Genomic DNA, 18,474 nt, shown 5'->3' on the forward strand with positions numbered 1-18,474 from the left:
TGTGGCTTTCTAGTTTTTTACTCCAATTCCCTCCTCTGCAGGGTTGGCAAGTGAGGGCAGGGCTGCCCTGGGGAGGAGGCGGGAAGCTCCTGAGGCTGTTGAGTATTGGGCTCTGTGGCCAGAGATGATCCAATAAGGGGCTCTTGCTCCACCAGAGCTGAAGGTGATCCTGTAGGCGTCTGTGATAAGAGGCCCTGGGAGAGACTTGTAGGCACAATAGGCTGTTGGTTTGAGGCACTGTTAGAATTAGGAAGACTGAAGTAAAGCTGGGAATTTTCACGCCAAGCATCCTATAGGAGCATGGAGGTGACACAGAGTTCACGTGTGACCTCGGGGTCAAGTGCTAAACATAGCTAGGTGTAGATGTGAGAAGAGTTAGTCCCCTAGACATCCTGAGGTAAGTAGTGATAAGTCAGCTCCGATGACTCTAGATTTTCTCCCAAGGCTTGGAAAGGCCAAAACACCTGGTGACCCTGTTGAGAACAGGACTTAGAGCTTGGCTGTTCTTGTTCTCCGGAGTGCCTGAGAATAACACATTCACACTGATGGACAGCACAGGGGCAGACCTGTCTCAGAAGAGAGGAAGCCCGGCCTCCTGCTGATGGTCAGTGTGACAGTGAGAAAGGTCCTGAACCTCTGGCTGCTTCAATTACTGGCACTTTTAAAACATGACTATCTGCGCAAAACAAAGAAGTTCTTCATAAGTTGTTTGTGGGTGCTTTTAAGAGGCCCGGGAAGTTTAATAAGCACTAAACGTGTAATATTTCACTGTGGGACTCTGACCTCCGTGTGGCAGTTGGCACTTGGCATGCTCCTTGTGATAGTGAGTTTGCTTTCTTTAGTATGGCGAGCTGTGCGGCAAGCATCCTGCCATGTGGACTGGTGAGGCATTTCAGATTATTTCCTAAGATAAACCTGAAGGGAGGGAGAGAGAGAGAGAGAGAGAGAGAGAGAGAGAGAGAGAGAGAGAGAGAGAGAGAGAGAGAGATGAATCAGGAGATAAGCGCTCAGGGACTTGGAAACAGCTCTTATGAGTTACAGCGTGTATTGAAAGAGGAGGCTCTCCTATTCTGGAATGGTTCCCACCATAAAATCTCATCTGGGAGTCTTTTGCGTTTCTCAGCAGAGATGTGCATTCTGGGTTCTGGTCCAGGGTGCCTGTCAGAGGCCTGGGATCCTCGTGAGGACCCATGGATGCTAGTTTGGGGTCATTCTCCAGCAGAATGAGTGGACAGGGGGCTGAAGCTTCTGGAGACTACCTCTGGCCAGCGTTGTGGAGACTCATTGCATCCTCAGGATATAGGAACCGTGGGGCATGGGTTATCTGCAGCTGAGGAGTCTAAATCCACTTCTTGCTCTGTGGTATGAGGTCCACAGGTAGCCATTAAACACACACATGGTTACAGCACTGACTTCTGAGGCCAGCTGAACATCACAGCTACAATGGCTGTGGTGTGGCATCAATTAGGAACACACGTCATCACCTGTCCTGTGTTTTACAGGTACCAGCACATCCTGTCAGGGGAAGTGTGTAGTCACAAGTGAGGGGCCACTTGAAATAGAACCTGGGGTGTAAGGCAGAGAAACAGAGGTTGGTAAAGCACGTGCTGTACAGAGTGAGGCCCTGAGCTTGGACCTCTAGACTTGGGTGAAAAGCTGGGTGTGGTGGTAACGTCTGGGCACAGGGCACAGGGCACAGACAGTGGCTACTTGAAGCTAATTGGCTAGCCAGACTGCCAGATGATGAGTTCTTCAGTGTACGAGACTCCGTCTCAAAACAGTAAAGATGAGTTATAGTCCTTATTGAAAAAGGAGGCTTTCCTGTCCTGGAACATTTTTGAGGGTGGTTGAGGGATGACACCTGACCTCTGGTCTCCATGGTTGAGTGTGCACACAAATGCATGAATACCTACCTACCTACACACACACACACACACACACACACACACACACACACACACACACGCACACGCACAAATACATCTATAGGTACTAGTACACAGACACACAGAGAGAGAAAGAAACATACACATGAGAGAGAGAACACACACACACACAGATGCATGCACATAGATACACACACATACACACAGACACAAGAGAGAGATGGGGGTTGGAGAGAGAGAGAGAGAGAGAGAGAGAGAGAGAGAGAGAGAGAGAGAGAGAGAGAAGACAGAGGTGGAGGCAGAGGGCAGAGGCAGAGGCAGAGGCAGAGGCAGAGGCAGAGGCAGAGGCAGAGAGGCAGAGAGGCAGAGACTGAGAGTGAGGCTCCTCTGAGAGACAGCACATCAACACACATGATAGAAACAGAGAACGCACCACCAGCAAAGATTCCAGCTTTTAGCTCAGTTCAGACAACCCTGTGACCTCATCCAGTGAGAAAAAGAGAGACAAGGGTCTCTGTGGGGAAACAAACATTAGATCAAAAGGCAGTATTTCTTTGGAAGTGTTTGCACTGTATTCCTTTAGATACCGACTTTTCTCTTTCTTCCTTTCCTAGAGCTTCCACAGCTTGAAAGCTGCATCTTCTCACACGCCCAGGTCTTTGTAAATACAGCATAGAGATTGTCCTAGTCAGAAACCTCAAATAAGCAGACACTTAAAACTCAGTGCATGGACTTAACAGCAGTTTAGATGTGACTGGAAAAAGAATTAGTAACCAGAAAAGAAGTCATAAGGAATGTCCTGAATGAATATGAATCATGGAGCTGTACAGAGGAGGAGCTTGGGAAAGCGGCCTGTGGCTGGACCATGTTCCTTCCACGTGAGGAAATCTGTGTGGAAACTTGCCCTGTCTGCTCAGCACCATTGCACTGGCTAGTTCATGGGCAAGCATGCACTTTTCCTAGTTCTTCTGCCTGAAGTCCAAGGTCAAGGGGCTGCAGAATTGATGTTTCGGGGTGAGGGAAGGCTGTGGGGTGATTTGGGGAGCTAGCCTGAGAATTCTTTCCAAGAAGTGCTCTGTGACTCAATTCTCCCAGGGCACATGGAGTCCGCCTGGTCAGTGACTTAACTGGGGAATGAGGAAGCCTGGTTCTTGCTAAGGCCCCAGTAGAGGTTCTGTGGTTTCCTCACCTTGTCCATCCTGGCACATCTCATGATGGGGTGGTGTCGGCTGTGATGAATTTGTTGTGTGTACTCAAACACTCTCCATGGAGCCCAAGAGAGAGATGCACAGCTTGCCTGTGGTAGCCATGATACATTCTGGAGCTGTCTGTCCTACCTGCCCGCCTGACCAAAGCAGGACCCTGGGATTGTCTTTGTGGTAATAGGCATTGTTACTCCTCACTTGTATCTCTTCTCCTTGAATTATTTATTCACACCCTGCCTCGGGTTTTCATGTTTTATGGATTTGTGGGAGATTTAAAAATAGTTCCAACAGCATAAGCACCATTTCTGAGACGTTTGCCTGTCTTTAGTTCTGAGTTTTAACTCGGATCCTTGTTGGCATGCTATTTTACAATTATTCACAAGTAGTCAGACTTATTTTTCTTTTTAACTTTCTAAAACTCATTAAAACAAGGACCAAGACCACAACAACAATAACGACAACGAATCGAAAACCAGGTCTGGTCTCTGCCTGGGGTGACTCCTGACCTTAGAAGAATCATTTGGGGGAAATCTAGAAGGAGCCAAGGAGATGCCAACCAGGAGGCTTCTCCAAGCATGTCGTGCCCACCTCTGGCACTGACAGTGTGAATACCCTTTGTGAAGTCAGATCCTTGGGGGTCCTGAGGAAGCAATGCTTCTTGTGTCTCTCCCTGTGTTCTTCTCTGTGTCACTTTCTCACCTCCCTCTTGAACATAAACCTCTTTGAATCTCCTCTAGCACTTGCTGCAAACCACCTAACAGAAGGTGTACATGCCCCAGGTTAGCCCTTCTGCACTAAGACCACTGTACACGAGCTGTGCTGTTGGATGGCTGGATGGCTCCAGGCTCCTGGAGCACAGTTCCATCGGTTTAAGGGGAAGACGTTTTAGGGAGGGGATGGTAGCTAACTCTGCCTCCCAGCTCCTTGGATATTTCATCCCACCTGAGGGATTCCTTAGGCCCCTGCTTCTGCTGCATATCCCACAGGCAGTACAGGCAGCACAGGTCAGAGGGAGTCTAGGCAATCCCCGTGACTTTAGTAGACAGTACCCATAGAGCTGGGGTGCAGTAAGGGACAACTCAAGGCACAAGTCTTGGCAGGCTAAGAACATCCCGTGACGCACACAGCAGAGCAAACCATGGTGCTGTTTGAAAGAGGCAGGGAACCCCCACACACAGAGATGAGAATCACCCAGAAGCATGGCTGGAGAGCTTAGGGAAACTGCACTCTGCAAGTGCGTGCTGATCCTTCAGCGCCGGGCCGAGGCTGCACACAGAGGCTCTCTCGCCTGAGTAGAGAGCTGACCTCCAGACCCAGAGCTGGACATTCTGCTTTTTAAAATCAATCTCTCTCTCTCTCTCTCTCTCTCTCTCTCTCTCTCTCTCTCTCTCTCTCTCATCTATATCCAATCATCTATATCTAATCTATACCTCTCTCTTTTTATGTCTCTCTCATCTATATCTAATCATCTATATCTAATCTATACCCCCTCTCCCTCTCTCTCTCTCCTACCTATCTGTCTGTCTGCATATCTATCTATCTATCTATCTATCTATCTATCTATCTATCTATCTATCTATCTATCTATCTATCATCTATCTATCTCATCATCTATCTATCTATCTCATTATCTATCTATCTATCTATCTATCTATCTCATCTATCTGTCTATCTATCTATCTATCTGTCTGTCTGTCTGTCTATCTATCTCATCTATCTGTCTATCTATCTATCTATCTATCTATCTATCTATCTCATCTATCTGTCTGTCTGTCTATCTATCTATCTATCTCATCTATCTATCTATCTATCTATCTATCTATCTCATCTATCTATCTATCTATCTATCTATCTATCTATCTATCTATCTCATCTATCTGTCTGTCTATCTATCTATCTATCTATCTATCTGTCTGTCTGTCTATCTATCTATCTATCTATCTATCTATCTATCTATCTATCTATCTCATCTATCTGTCTATCTATCTATCTATCTATCTATCTATCTATCTATCTATCTATCTATCTATCTATCTATCTCATCTATCTGTCTGTCTATCTATCTATCTATCTATCTATCTATCTATCTATCTATCTCATCTATCTGTCTATCTATCTATCTATCTATCTATCTATCTATCTATCTATCCATCCATCCATCTCTATCCATCTATCTGATCTATAACACGTAGATGAGTGTTTGCCTGCATGTATGTATATGTACCATGTGCATGCCTGGAGCCCATGGCATACAGAGATGAAGTGGGGTTCCCTGGAACTGGACTTACAGATGGTTGTGGGCCTCCATGCAGGTTCTTAGAACTGAACCCAGGTCCTCTGCAAGAGCAGCGGTGCTCTTAACCACTGAGGCATCTCTCCAGTTCTTTATCACACTCCACTGATAGGTGTCTACCACTGGTGACGATTTCCTGCCAGCAGCCTGGATGCTACCTTTCATCATTATAAAGGCGAGCTAGTAGGGAGGAAGTCCTCGACTGATTCCAACACTTCAGCCAAAGCTTGTGCTTTTCTTCAGCAGTGAGGGCTTATAGCTTAGTTCTGGCACGCAACCAACAGCGGTGGCTGTAGCCTTATGATTGGTGGAGCGTGGAGGGTTTCCCTGGCCTTCCACAGACACTGGAATTTTATTAGAAAGTTTCATGGTTTTATGAGTGTCCTTTCCTAGTCACTCAGCGTGTTCTAGTTGAAATATGTTGACTTCTGTAGTCGCTATTCTTCTGATGTAGATGCATTTAAGACTCTCAAGGGTTCGTGCTGTATAAAGAAATGGGAGGAGCATCAGGTGGCCGTCAGTCTTGCACAGGTGCTATGCACCTTTCTACCCATGATGCTCTCTCTGGAGTTAAGTCGCATTGGTCTGCCCAGTTCAGGCAGGCGTTCCTGGGCCCATACACTTGGCAGCTGACCCAATTCTCTAGAACTCTGAGTCTGAGGCCAGGATGGATGTTATGCCCTTTGAGGATGAGGAAGGGTCTTCCTGCCCTCCTGGGATAATGTGTCAACGTGACCAGATTCAGTGTTTACTCTCCTTTTCTTCTTTCTATAGGTTTGCCCCTAACCACGTCTGCCCCTTGCCAAAAGGAACAGGGTTTCCTGAGAGTTTTATTCATTTTATTTTTTGTGGGTGCAGGGAACGTTATTGATGGTATTCGAGGGAGTAGGGAGAGCTCCATAGGTCCCTCCTGTTATGGGGGTCTGGGATGGAAGTGATGAGGGAGGTGCTCAGTGTCATGGGCCAACTTGGTGTGGGGACTCCACAGCAACCGAGGACCTCTCTCTTGCTCTCAGTGTCCTTGCTGGGCTGGGTGGGTAGTCCGGGGTTTCTTACTCCTTGGAGGCCATGTAGGCCATGAGGTTCACCACCCTGTTGCTGTAGCCATATTCATTGTCATACCAGGAAATGAGCTTTACAAAGTTGTCATTGAGAGCAATGCCAGCCCCAGCATCAAAGGTGGAAGAGTGGAAGTTGTTGAAGTCACAGGAGACAACCTGGTCCTGCCCAGTGTAGCCCAGGATGCCCTTTAGTGGGCCCTCAGATGCCTGCTTCGCCACCCTCTTGATGTCATTGTACTTGGCAGGTTTCTCCAGGCAGCATGTCAGATCCACAATGGATACATTGCGGGTAGGAACACAGAAGGCCATGCTAGTGAACTTCCCGTTCAGCTCTGGGGTGACCTTGCCCACAGCCTTAGCAGCACCAGTGGATGCAGGGATGTTTTGGACTGCCCCACGGCCATCACGCCACAGCTTTCCAGAGGGGCCATCCACAGTCTTCTGAGTGGCAGTAATGGCATGAGCCCTTCCACAATGCCAAAGTTGTCACAGATGACCTCGGCCAGGGTGGCTAAGCAGTTGGCAGGATGCATTGCTGACAATCCTGAGGGAGTTGTCGTATTTCTCGTGGTTGATACCCACCACAAACAGGAGGGCATTGACTGAAGGGGCGAAGATGATGACCATTGGCCCCACCCTTCAAGTGGGCCCCGGCCTTCTCCATGGTGGTGAAGACACCAGTAGACTCCACAACATACTCAGCACCAGCATCACCCCAGTTGATGTTAGTAGGATCTCGCTCCTGGAAGGTGGTGATGGCTTCCCGTTGATGACCAGCTTCCCATTCTCAGCCTTGACCGTGCCATTGAACTTGCCATGGGTAGAGTCATACTGGAACATGTAGACCATGCAGTTGAGGTCAATGAAGGGGTTGCTGATGGCAACAATCTCCACTTTGCCAGATGCAGAGGAGAAGGCAGCCCTGGTAACCAGGCGCCCAATATGACCAAACCCGTTCACAACGACCTTCACCATCTTGTCTGTGATGAGGCTGGCACTGCCTGAGAGGATGCAGCTGTCTCTGGAACAGGGAGGAGCAGAGAGCCGTGAGTTTTATTTTTAATGGCTACGTTTCTGTGACTCTTTCCTTTGCTAAGTTCACCCTCACAGGCACATGAGGTAAGGACTCCAGAGCTGTCTGTGTGGTGTGCTGAGGTCTGGGGAAGCCACACGTGCAGGTAGATGGAGTTCCACATAGTTTTCTTTTCTGAAATCCGGACTCTTCCAGACATTGACGTTGCTGCTCCTGATGCTAGAGGACACAGTCCTCTGAAGCACACAGTAAATTCTTCTCAATCCCATAGAAACCACCTTCCAAGTCCTTCTCATAGATCAGGGTTCCATACATTCCAAGGATAGCCCCACTATGCTTAGAGGAACAACCTAGCAGGCCAGGTTCTCCTCAGTGGAGAGCAAGACCTGGGCCTTAATAGGATTTTTTGAAGAAACAAGGACAGTGTCCTAGTAGAAAGGTCAGGGGGTCCTGAATAGATTTGCTCTGTGACTAGAGTAGAGAACAGACAGCTCTTTCTGATGCTGCGGCTAGCAGGTAGGGGATGAGGTTCCTTACCACAGTCCCTGCAGCCAAGATAGCAGCACCTTCAGTGCATGGTGAACGGAGGCCTCCCTCAGGCACCCCCAGCCTAGAGGTGCTGCCTTCTCACACTCCGTGTGGCTGCGAGTCACAGCGGGCTTAAATTAGACCTGGAGTGGGGTTCTGACTCAGTGGGTGCAGTGGGCCTGCTGGCGAAGCCTGCTCCCTCATGCTCCGAATGTAGAGATACGCCCTAGGAAGAGGGGGCAAGTTATCTGGCTACCCCAGGCAGAGGATTCAGAGTTGTGATTAAATACCTTCCTTTAAAGTCCCTAAGAAGAGCCTCTGGGGAGGTCTCCAAACCTTCCCACCGGCTCATGGCCTCACAGACCACAAGACAAAGACCAGCTTCCCTCTGGAGTCCTACTTGCCCTTTTGATGTCAGGGAATATTGACTTTGTTAAAATTGAATACACATACACACACATATATAAATGCTCATATATATTTAAAAAATCAGTTAATCCATATTCTCCCTTTCAAGAGCACCACAAGGTACTGTGCTTGTTTTTCCTGGTGATGCTGCTGTTTAGCGGTTTTCTCTTTTTGCCTCACTGAGGTATCATGGTGCCTTGTGGTGCTGTGTCCAATACCCATGGAACATCGCTTCCCTGTATTTATGTGGCGTTAGGAATGAAGTTTGGGGTTTAAACGGGTTGTTAAAGTTTGCACGTGAGGGCCACGCTCTTCTCTTCTATCTTTCATTTCTTCTTTGTTGGGCTTAGGGTGTGTTAACTGACTGCAGCTTGAAATATTTAAAGGATAAATAAAGCTCAAGAATTAAAATTCACGAAACATCAGGGAAAACCTTACTCACAGTGCCACCGTGTGGCCAAAAGGTGGAGCTGCAATGAGAACAGGGGCCACTTGCTGAGCCACTTCCTTTTCTCTTTTCTTTTCTTTTCTTTTCTTTTCTTTTCTTTTCTTCTCTTCTCTTCTCTTTTCTTTTCTTTTTTTTTTCCGGAGCTGGGGACCGAACCCAGGGCCTTGCACTTGCTAGGCAAGCGCTCTACCACTGAGCTAAATCCCCAACCCCACTGGGCCACTTCCTAAGCAGCGCTCACTCCCTCCTTGAGGTCCTGAGATCACAGCTATCTGGAACTTGTTTTCCCACGGTTAGTTGGAGAGAGCTGGAGAGAGCGTGGCCGTCACATGCAGACTTTAACAACCTCCCCTGTGGACCGTATTTCCACTCTCAGATTTGGATAAGTTTTTTTTTTTTTTTTTTATACTAGGACTCATATTAAGTCCTTTGAGGATTATTTCTTAGCCTCTGTTCATGCTAACCTGAGTAGCTCAAGGGATGTTCAAACCCTTCCTTGCTATCCCACGACTCTGTGAGGTCCACTCCTCTGCTCCAGCCGCAGCCTGCCCCATGAAATAACAACTGCCAAGTTAGTACCGAAATCCACGGTGAACGGGGCTGATCCTCTCTGGGCTTTCCCGTGGTCTTTACCACGGCTCCAGTGCATTGTATGCCAGAAGAGTTGTGCTCTCCTTGGAGCTCAGCGGCAACTCAGGCTCTTCCACTGAGCCTGGACCACATCCGGAGGGACAGAACTCCGGGTTCAGAGGCATGGCTGACACTCCTAGTTGAGGCAAAATAGGGAGGAAATCAGAATAAGGAGCTGGAGTTTGATTACAAAGACAAAACCTTCAATACATCACAGCATGGTCTGGCTCAGTTCCGTGGCGTCCAGGATGAAGACAGAGGAGTATGCACCCCCTCAATATGCAAAGGTCTTCCAGAACTATGAAGACACAAGGCACAAGGTGGACTTAACCCATTTAAAAATAGTCAGGAGTGCCAGTAAATATTTCAGTGATGGGGTGGGGAGATGGCTCAGTGGTTAAGAGCACTGACTGCTCTTGTAGGGGTCCCATAGTTCAGTTCCCAGCAACCACATGGTGGCTCACAACCATCTGTATTGGGGTCCGATGACCTCTTCTGGTGTGTCTGAAGATAGCAACAGTGCAGTCACATATATAAAATAAATAAATCTGTAAAAAAGGATATTTCAGGCACTGCTGTGGACAGCACAGATTTATACAATTTTTCTGTAGAGAAATTCACTTTTGTGTATCTGCCTTAGTTTGCTTCTATTGCTGTGATAAAACAGCACAATCAAAAGTAACAGTCCATTCCAGATCAGCACAAGTTCTTTCCTCCCAGACGATCCTACTTGTGTCAAGCTGATAACTACCACCACCACCACAACCACCACCACTGCCACAGCCACCACCAAACCACCACCACCACAACAACCACCACCACCACAACAACCACCACCACAACCATCACCACAACCACCACAACCACCACCACAACAACCACCACCACCACAACAACCAGGATCACCACCAAAACCACCACCACCACAACAAAAAACACCATCACAACCACCACCACCACAACCACCACCACCACAACCACCACCACCACAACCACCACCACTACCACAACTACAACCACCACAACAAAAACCACTACTACAACCACCACCACCACAAACACCACCGCCACCACAACCACCACAACAAAAACCACCACCACAACCACCACAACAAAAACCACCACCACAACCACCACAAAAAAACCACCACCACAACCACCACAACAAAAACCACCACCACAACCACCACAACAAAAACCACCACCACAACCACCACAACAAAAACCACCACCACAACCACCACAACAAAACCACCACCACAACCACCACAAAAAAACCACCACCACAACCACCACAACAAAAACCACCACCACAACCACCACAACAAAAACCACCACCACAACCACCACAACAAAAACAACCACCACAACCACAACAACCACCACCACAACAAGAACCACCACAACTACCACCAGAACAACCACAACAATCACCACCACCACCACTACAACCACCAACACCAACACCACAACAACCACCACGACAACCACCACCACTACCACAACAACAAGAACCACCACAACCACCACCACCACAACAACCACCACCAACACAACCACCACTACAACCACAACCACCACTAAAACTAACACCACCACCACAACCACCACCAACACCACTAAAACCACCACCACCATGACAACAACCAACACCACCACTACCACAACCAATCACCACACCCACCACAACACCACAACAACAACCTCTACTACAACCACCAACAAAAATACCACAACAACTACCACTACAACCACCACGACCACCACAAACACCACCAACACCACCATCACAACTATCACCACCACAACAAAAACAACCACCAATACAGCCACCACCACAACTTCAAAAACCACCACCTCGGTTGGGGATTTAGCTCAGTGGTAGAGCGCTTGCCTAGGAAGCGCAAGGCCCTGGGTTCGGTCCCCAGCTCCGAAAAAAAGAACCAAAAAAAAAAAAAAAAGTAAGGACAAAAACCACCACCTCCACCATCACAGCCACCACCACATCCACCACCACTACCACAACCACTACCACCACAACAACAAGAACCACCACAACCACCACCACAAGAACCACCACCACAACCACCACCACCACAACAACCACCACCACAACAACCACCACCACAACAACCACCACTAAAACTAACACCACCACCACAACCACCACCAACACCACTAAAACCACCACCACCATGACAACAACCAACACCACCACTACCACAACCAATCACCACACCCACCACAACACCACAACAACAACCTCTACTACAACCACCAACAAAAACACCACAACTACCACCACAACCACCACGACCACCACAAACACCACCAACACCACCACCACAACTATCACCACTACAACAAAAACAACCACCAATACAGCCACCGCCACAACCACAAAAACCACCACCTCCACCATCACAGCCACTACCACATCCACCACCACCACCACCACAACAACAACCACCATTACAACCACCAACACCAACACCACAACAACTACCACGACAACCACAACCACCACCAAAACCACCACCACCATAACCACCACCATCACAACAACAACCACCAATACAACCACCACCACAACCACAACAACAGAAACCACAACCACCACCACAACCACCACCACTACCACCACAACAACAACCACCATTACAACCACCAACACCAACACCACAACTACCACGACAACCACAACCACCACCAAAACCACCATCACCATAACCACCACCACAACAACAACCACCAATACAACCACCACCACAACCACAACAACAGAAACCACAACCACCACCACAACCACCACCACTACCACAACAACCACTACCACCACAACAGCAATCACCACAACCACCACCAATACCACCACCACCACGACCACCACAAAAACAACCACCACCACCACAACCACCACCACAACAAACACCACGACCACAACAACCTCTACCACAACCACCACCACTACAACCACCAACACCAAAACCAAAACCACCATCACCACTACAACCACCACCAACACCACAACCACTACCACCTCAACCGCCACCACAAACATCACAACCACCAACACAATCACCACCACCACCACAACAACCACCACAACCACAACCATCACAACAAAAACAACCACCACCACCACCACGACCACAAATACATCACCACCACAACAATCAACACAACCATCACCACGATAACCACCACCACAGTCACCAACACCACCACAACAACCAACACCACAATAACAACAACCACCACAACAACAACCACTACCACAACCACCACCACCACCACAACCACCACCACTACCACATCAACCACCACCACCACCACGACCACCACAACCACCACAACCACAACAAAAACAACCACTACCACCACCACCACTACAACCACCACCACAACAACAAGAACCACCACAACCACCACCAAAACAATAACCACCACCACAACCACCAACACCAAGACTACAACAACCACCACTACAACCAGCACCAACACCACAACCACTAGCACCACCACAACCGCCACCACAAACACCACAACCACCACCACAGCAACAACCACTACAACCACCATAACCATCATCACCACTACCACCACCACAACCACCATTATCACCACAACTACCACTATCACTACCACTTCCACCACCACAAAACCACCATCACTACAACCACCACAACCACCATTATCACCACAACCACCACTATCACCACCACAAAACCACCATCACTAAAACCACCACAACCACAACCACCACCACCACAATTACCATTACACTCACCACCCCACCACAAGAACAACAACCACCACCACCACCACAACCACCATCGCCACCACAAACACCAACACAACAACAACCACAACCACAACCACCACAACAACCACAACCATCATCACCACTACCACCACCACAACCACCACAACAACCACCACCACAACCACCACCACCACAGCAAAAACAACCACCACTACTACCACCACGACCACAACAACCAACACCACCACCACAACAACAACCACCACAACTATCATCACCACTACCACCACTACAGCCACCACAACAACAACCACCACAACCATCACCACCACAACACAACAACCACCACCCCACCACCACAGCCACAACCACCAACACCACCACAACAACCACAACCATCACCATGACAACCAACACCACAATAACAACCGCTACTACAACCACCACCACCACTAAAAACACCACTGCCACCACAACCACCACCACAGCCACCACCACCACCACCACAACAACCACCAAAACCACCACCACCACAACAACCATCACCATGACAACCACCACCACAATAACAACCACTACTACAACCACCACCACCACTAAAAACACCACTGCCACCACAACCACCACCACAGCCACCACCACCACAACAACAACCACCAAAACCACCACCACCACTACAACCACCACCACAACAAGAACCACCACAACCACCACCACAAAAACCACCAACACAACATCACCACCACAACAACCACCAAAACAACCACTACCACAAGCACCACCACCACCACAACCACCACCACCACAACCACCACCACCACTAAAACCACCACCATCAACACAACACCAAACACCACTACAACCACCACCCACATAACAACAACAAAAACAACAACCACCACTATAACCACCAACACCAAAACCAAAACAACCACCACTACAAACACCACCACCACAACAACAACCACCATTACAGCCACCACCACCACAACAACCGCCACCACAAACACCACAATCACCACCACCACCACCACAACCACCACCACCACTACAACCACCACCACCAAGACCACAACAACCACAAATACAACTACCACCACCACCACAACCACCACCACCACCAAAACCACCACCACTAAAACCACCACCACCACAACTACTACCACTACAGCCACCATCACCACAACAACAACCACCACAACCACCACCACAACCACTACCACCACAACAAGCACAACCACTATAACCACCACCACCACCACCACAACCACCACAACCACCACCACAACAACAAGCACCACCATCACAACCACCACTACCACAACCACCACCACAACTACTACCACCAAAACAAGCACAACCATTACAACCACCACAACCACAACAACAACCAACACAACAACAATCACCACCATCACAACCACCACTACCACAACCACCACCACAACTACTACCACCAAAACAAGCACAACCATTACAACCACCACATCCACAACAACAACCAACACAACAACAATCACCACCATCACAACCACCACTACCACAACCACCCCCACCACAACAATCACCACCACTACAAACACCACCACCACCACAAACACCACCACTACTACAACCACCACCACCACAACAATCACCACCACTACAAACACCAACACCACCACCACAAACACCACCACTACTACAACCACTACCACCACCAGAACAACCAGCACTACAACCACCACCACCACAACCACCACTACCACCACTACAACTACCACCATATCCATCACCACTACAACAACAACCACCACTACAACCACCACCACCACCACCTCCACCACTACAACCACCACCACAACAACTACAACCACCACTACAACCACCACCTATACCACAAAAACCACCACAAAAACAAAAACCACCACTACAACAACCACCACCACAACAACCACCAATACTATTACCCCAACCACCACTACATCCACCAACAACAAGACTACAACAACCACCACTACATCTGCCACAACCACCACTACATCTGCTACCACCACCACCGCCAACAACACCATCACCACCACAACAACCACTACAACCACCACCACAACTACAGTCCCCACCACCACCACAACCACCACCACCACAACAAACACCATCACTACATCCACCACCACCAATACCACAACAACAACCACTACAACCACCACTGCAATCACCACCATAACCACCACCACCACAACCACCACCACAGCAACAACTGCTACAACCACCACCACTAGCACAACCATCACCACAACCACCACCAGCACTACAACAACAACGAACACCACAACCACCACCGCCACCACAACCACCACTGCCACCACAACCACCACTGCCACCACAACCACCACCACAACATCCACCACCACAACCACCACAACCACCACCACCATCACAACCATCATTACCACCACCACCACAAAAACAACCACCTCCACCACAACAACAACCACAATCACAACCACCACTATGACAACCACCACCATCACCATCACAACAACCACCACCACTACAAACACCAACACCAAACTACAAACACTACCACCACTACAACCACCACCACAACAACCACCACAGCCACCACTACCACATCCATCACCACATCCACCACCATAGCACCACCACTACAACCAAACCACCACTAAACCACCACCACCACAACAACAAACACCACCGCCACAACCACCACCATCACCACCACACCAACAACCACAACCACCACCATAAACACCACCACCACAACAACAACTTCACTACAACCACCACAACCACCACTGCCACCACAATCACCACTGCCACCACAACCACCACCGCCACCCCAACCACCACCGCTACCACAACCACCACCACAACAACCACCAACAACACAACCACCACCACCACCAAAACAACAGCCACTACTACAACTACCACCACAACTACCACTGCCACCAGAACCACCACTGCCACCACAACCGCCACCACAAAACAACCACCACCACAACCACCACAACAACCACAACCACTACCACCGGTATAACCACTACTACCACCACAACCACCACCACCACAACCAGCACTACCACCACTACAACCACCACCACCACAACAACCACCACCACAACCACCCCCACCACCACAACAACTACAACAACTACAACCACCACCACCACAACAACCACCCCCCCACCACAACAACTACTACAACCACCACCACCACAACAACAACCACAACTACCACCATCACAACCACCACCACAACAACCACCAACACCACCACCACAACCACCACTACAACCACCAACACCAAGAGCACAACAACCACAAATAAAACTACCACCACCACCACCACCACAGTTGCCACCACAAACACCACAGCCACCACCACAATCACCACCACCACAACCACAACCACCAGCACCACTACAACCATCAACACCAAGAGCACAACAACCACAAATAAAACTACCACCACCACCACAACCACCATCGCCACCACAACCACCACAACCACCACCGCTACCACAACCACCACCGCTACCACAACCACCACCAACACCACCACAGCCATCACCACCATCACAACAACCACCACCACCACAAACTCCACCACCACCAAAACCACCACTACCACCACAACCACCACTACCACCACCACAACCACCACTATCACCACAACAACCACCACCACAACAACAACAACTACCACTACAACCACCACTACCACCACAACCACCACCACCACAACAGCAACAACCATCACCACGACAACCATCACCACCACCACCACCACCACCACAACAACAACCACTACAACTACCAACACCAACACAACAACCACCACCACCACCACAACCCCCACTACCACCACAACCACCACCACCACCACAACCACCACCACCACCAAAACAACAACCACTACAACCACCACCACCACCACAACCACCACCACCACCAAAACAACAACCACTACAACCACCACCACCAGCACCAAAACAACAACCACTACAACCATCACCACCACCACAACCACCACCACACCAATACTCCAACAACCACCACCATTACAACCACCACCACTACAACCACCACCAGCACCACAACAACAACCACCACAACCACCACCACTTCAACCACCACCACAACCACAAGCACCACCACAACAACAACCACTACAACCACCACCACCACCACGACAACCACTACCACAACACCACCACCACAACCACCACTACCACCACTACAACCACCACAACAACAACCACTACAACCACCACCACAACAACAACAACCAGAACCACCACCATGACAACCACTACCACAACACCACCACCACCACATCCACCACTACCACCACTACAACCACCACCACCACAAACACCACCACCACAACCATCACCACAAGAACAACAACATCCACTACAACCACCACCACAACCACCACCACCACCACAACCATAAAAATGAATATTTTATTCATTTTAAGTTTATGTATATATGTATATGGGTGACTTCAGTTGACAGAAGAGGCGTTGGGATCCCTGCAGCTTGAGTTCCAGGACATTGTGAGATATCCCATGTAGGATACTGAATTTGGGTCCTCTGCAGGAACAGAAAATGTTCTTAACCATCCAGTCATTTCTCTACACGCAGTGGTTGGACTTTTTAAAGTTCTACAGACTGCAAAGAAGAGTGTAATGGAAGCCGTGTGTGACCACAAAGACTTAGAGCTCTATTGTGTTCTCTATAAGGAGTCTACAGGGATGAGCGGGTTCATCAGTACCAGCAGTGTCCATGGATGTCTTTGGGCAGCACTTTCCACATGAGTCAGAGCAAAAGCCTGAATAAACGTCTGTCTTTCAGACATCAGGTAGTTTAGCAGACTGGCAAATTCAAGCCCTAAAACAACTGATAGTGTCAGAATACAGTATTTTAGGGAATTTAGAAAAGGATGTGAAGGCCCTATCGCCAAGTGAGAAAATCAGCTCACACAGCTTTATTATAATTTTATTTAGAGGTTAAAAAATCATTTTAAGGTATGAATGATGTGGCATTTCCCACCAGCACCTGAGGAACTTCTATCTGGCCTCCGATGCTGTACTGTACTGGCTGGGTTTGTGAGTCAACTTGACACAAGCTGGAGTTATCACAGAGAAAGGAGCCTCCCTTGAGGAAATGCCTCCATGAGACCCAGCTGTAAGGCATTTTCTCAA

The 18,474-nt window shown here is 48.8% G+C and overlaps 1 long non-coding RNA gene across 3 annotated transcripts in view; it reads left to right on the forward strand.

Moving 5' to 3' along the window:
* Positions 1-18,474, forward strand: part of LOC148006899 (uncharacterized) — a 59,838-nt gene that overhangs the window by 16,485 nt on the left and 24,879 nt on the right. For 2 of the 3 annotated variants that reach the window (XR_015644910.1, XR_015644911.1), the window contains exon 2: positions 7,348-7,491. This is a non-coding gene — a long non-coding RNA (uncharacterized LOC148006899). Of the gene's footprint in view, positions 1-789; positions 883-7,347; positions 7,492-18,474 lie in introns of those variants that run through there. The other variant, XR_015644912.1, reaches the window with a different exon arrangement.

The sequence above is a fragment of the Rattus norvegicus genome, chromosome 1 (genome assembly GCF_021556685.1).
Source record: "Rattus norvegicus strain SHRSP/BbbUtx chromosome 1, alternate assembly SHRSP_T2T, whole genome shotgun sequence".
NCBI classification, from domain to species: Eukaryota; Metazoa; Chordata; class Mammalia; order Rodentia; family Muridae; genus Rattus; species Rattus norvegicus.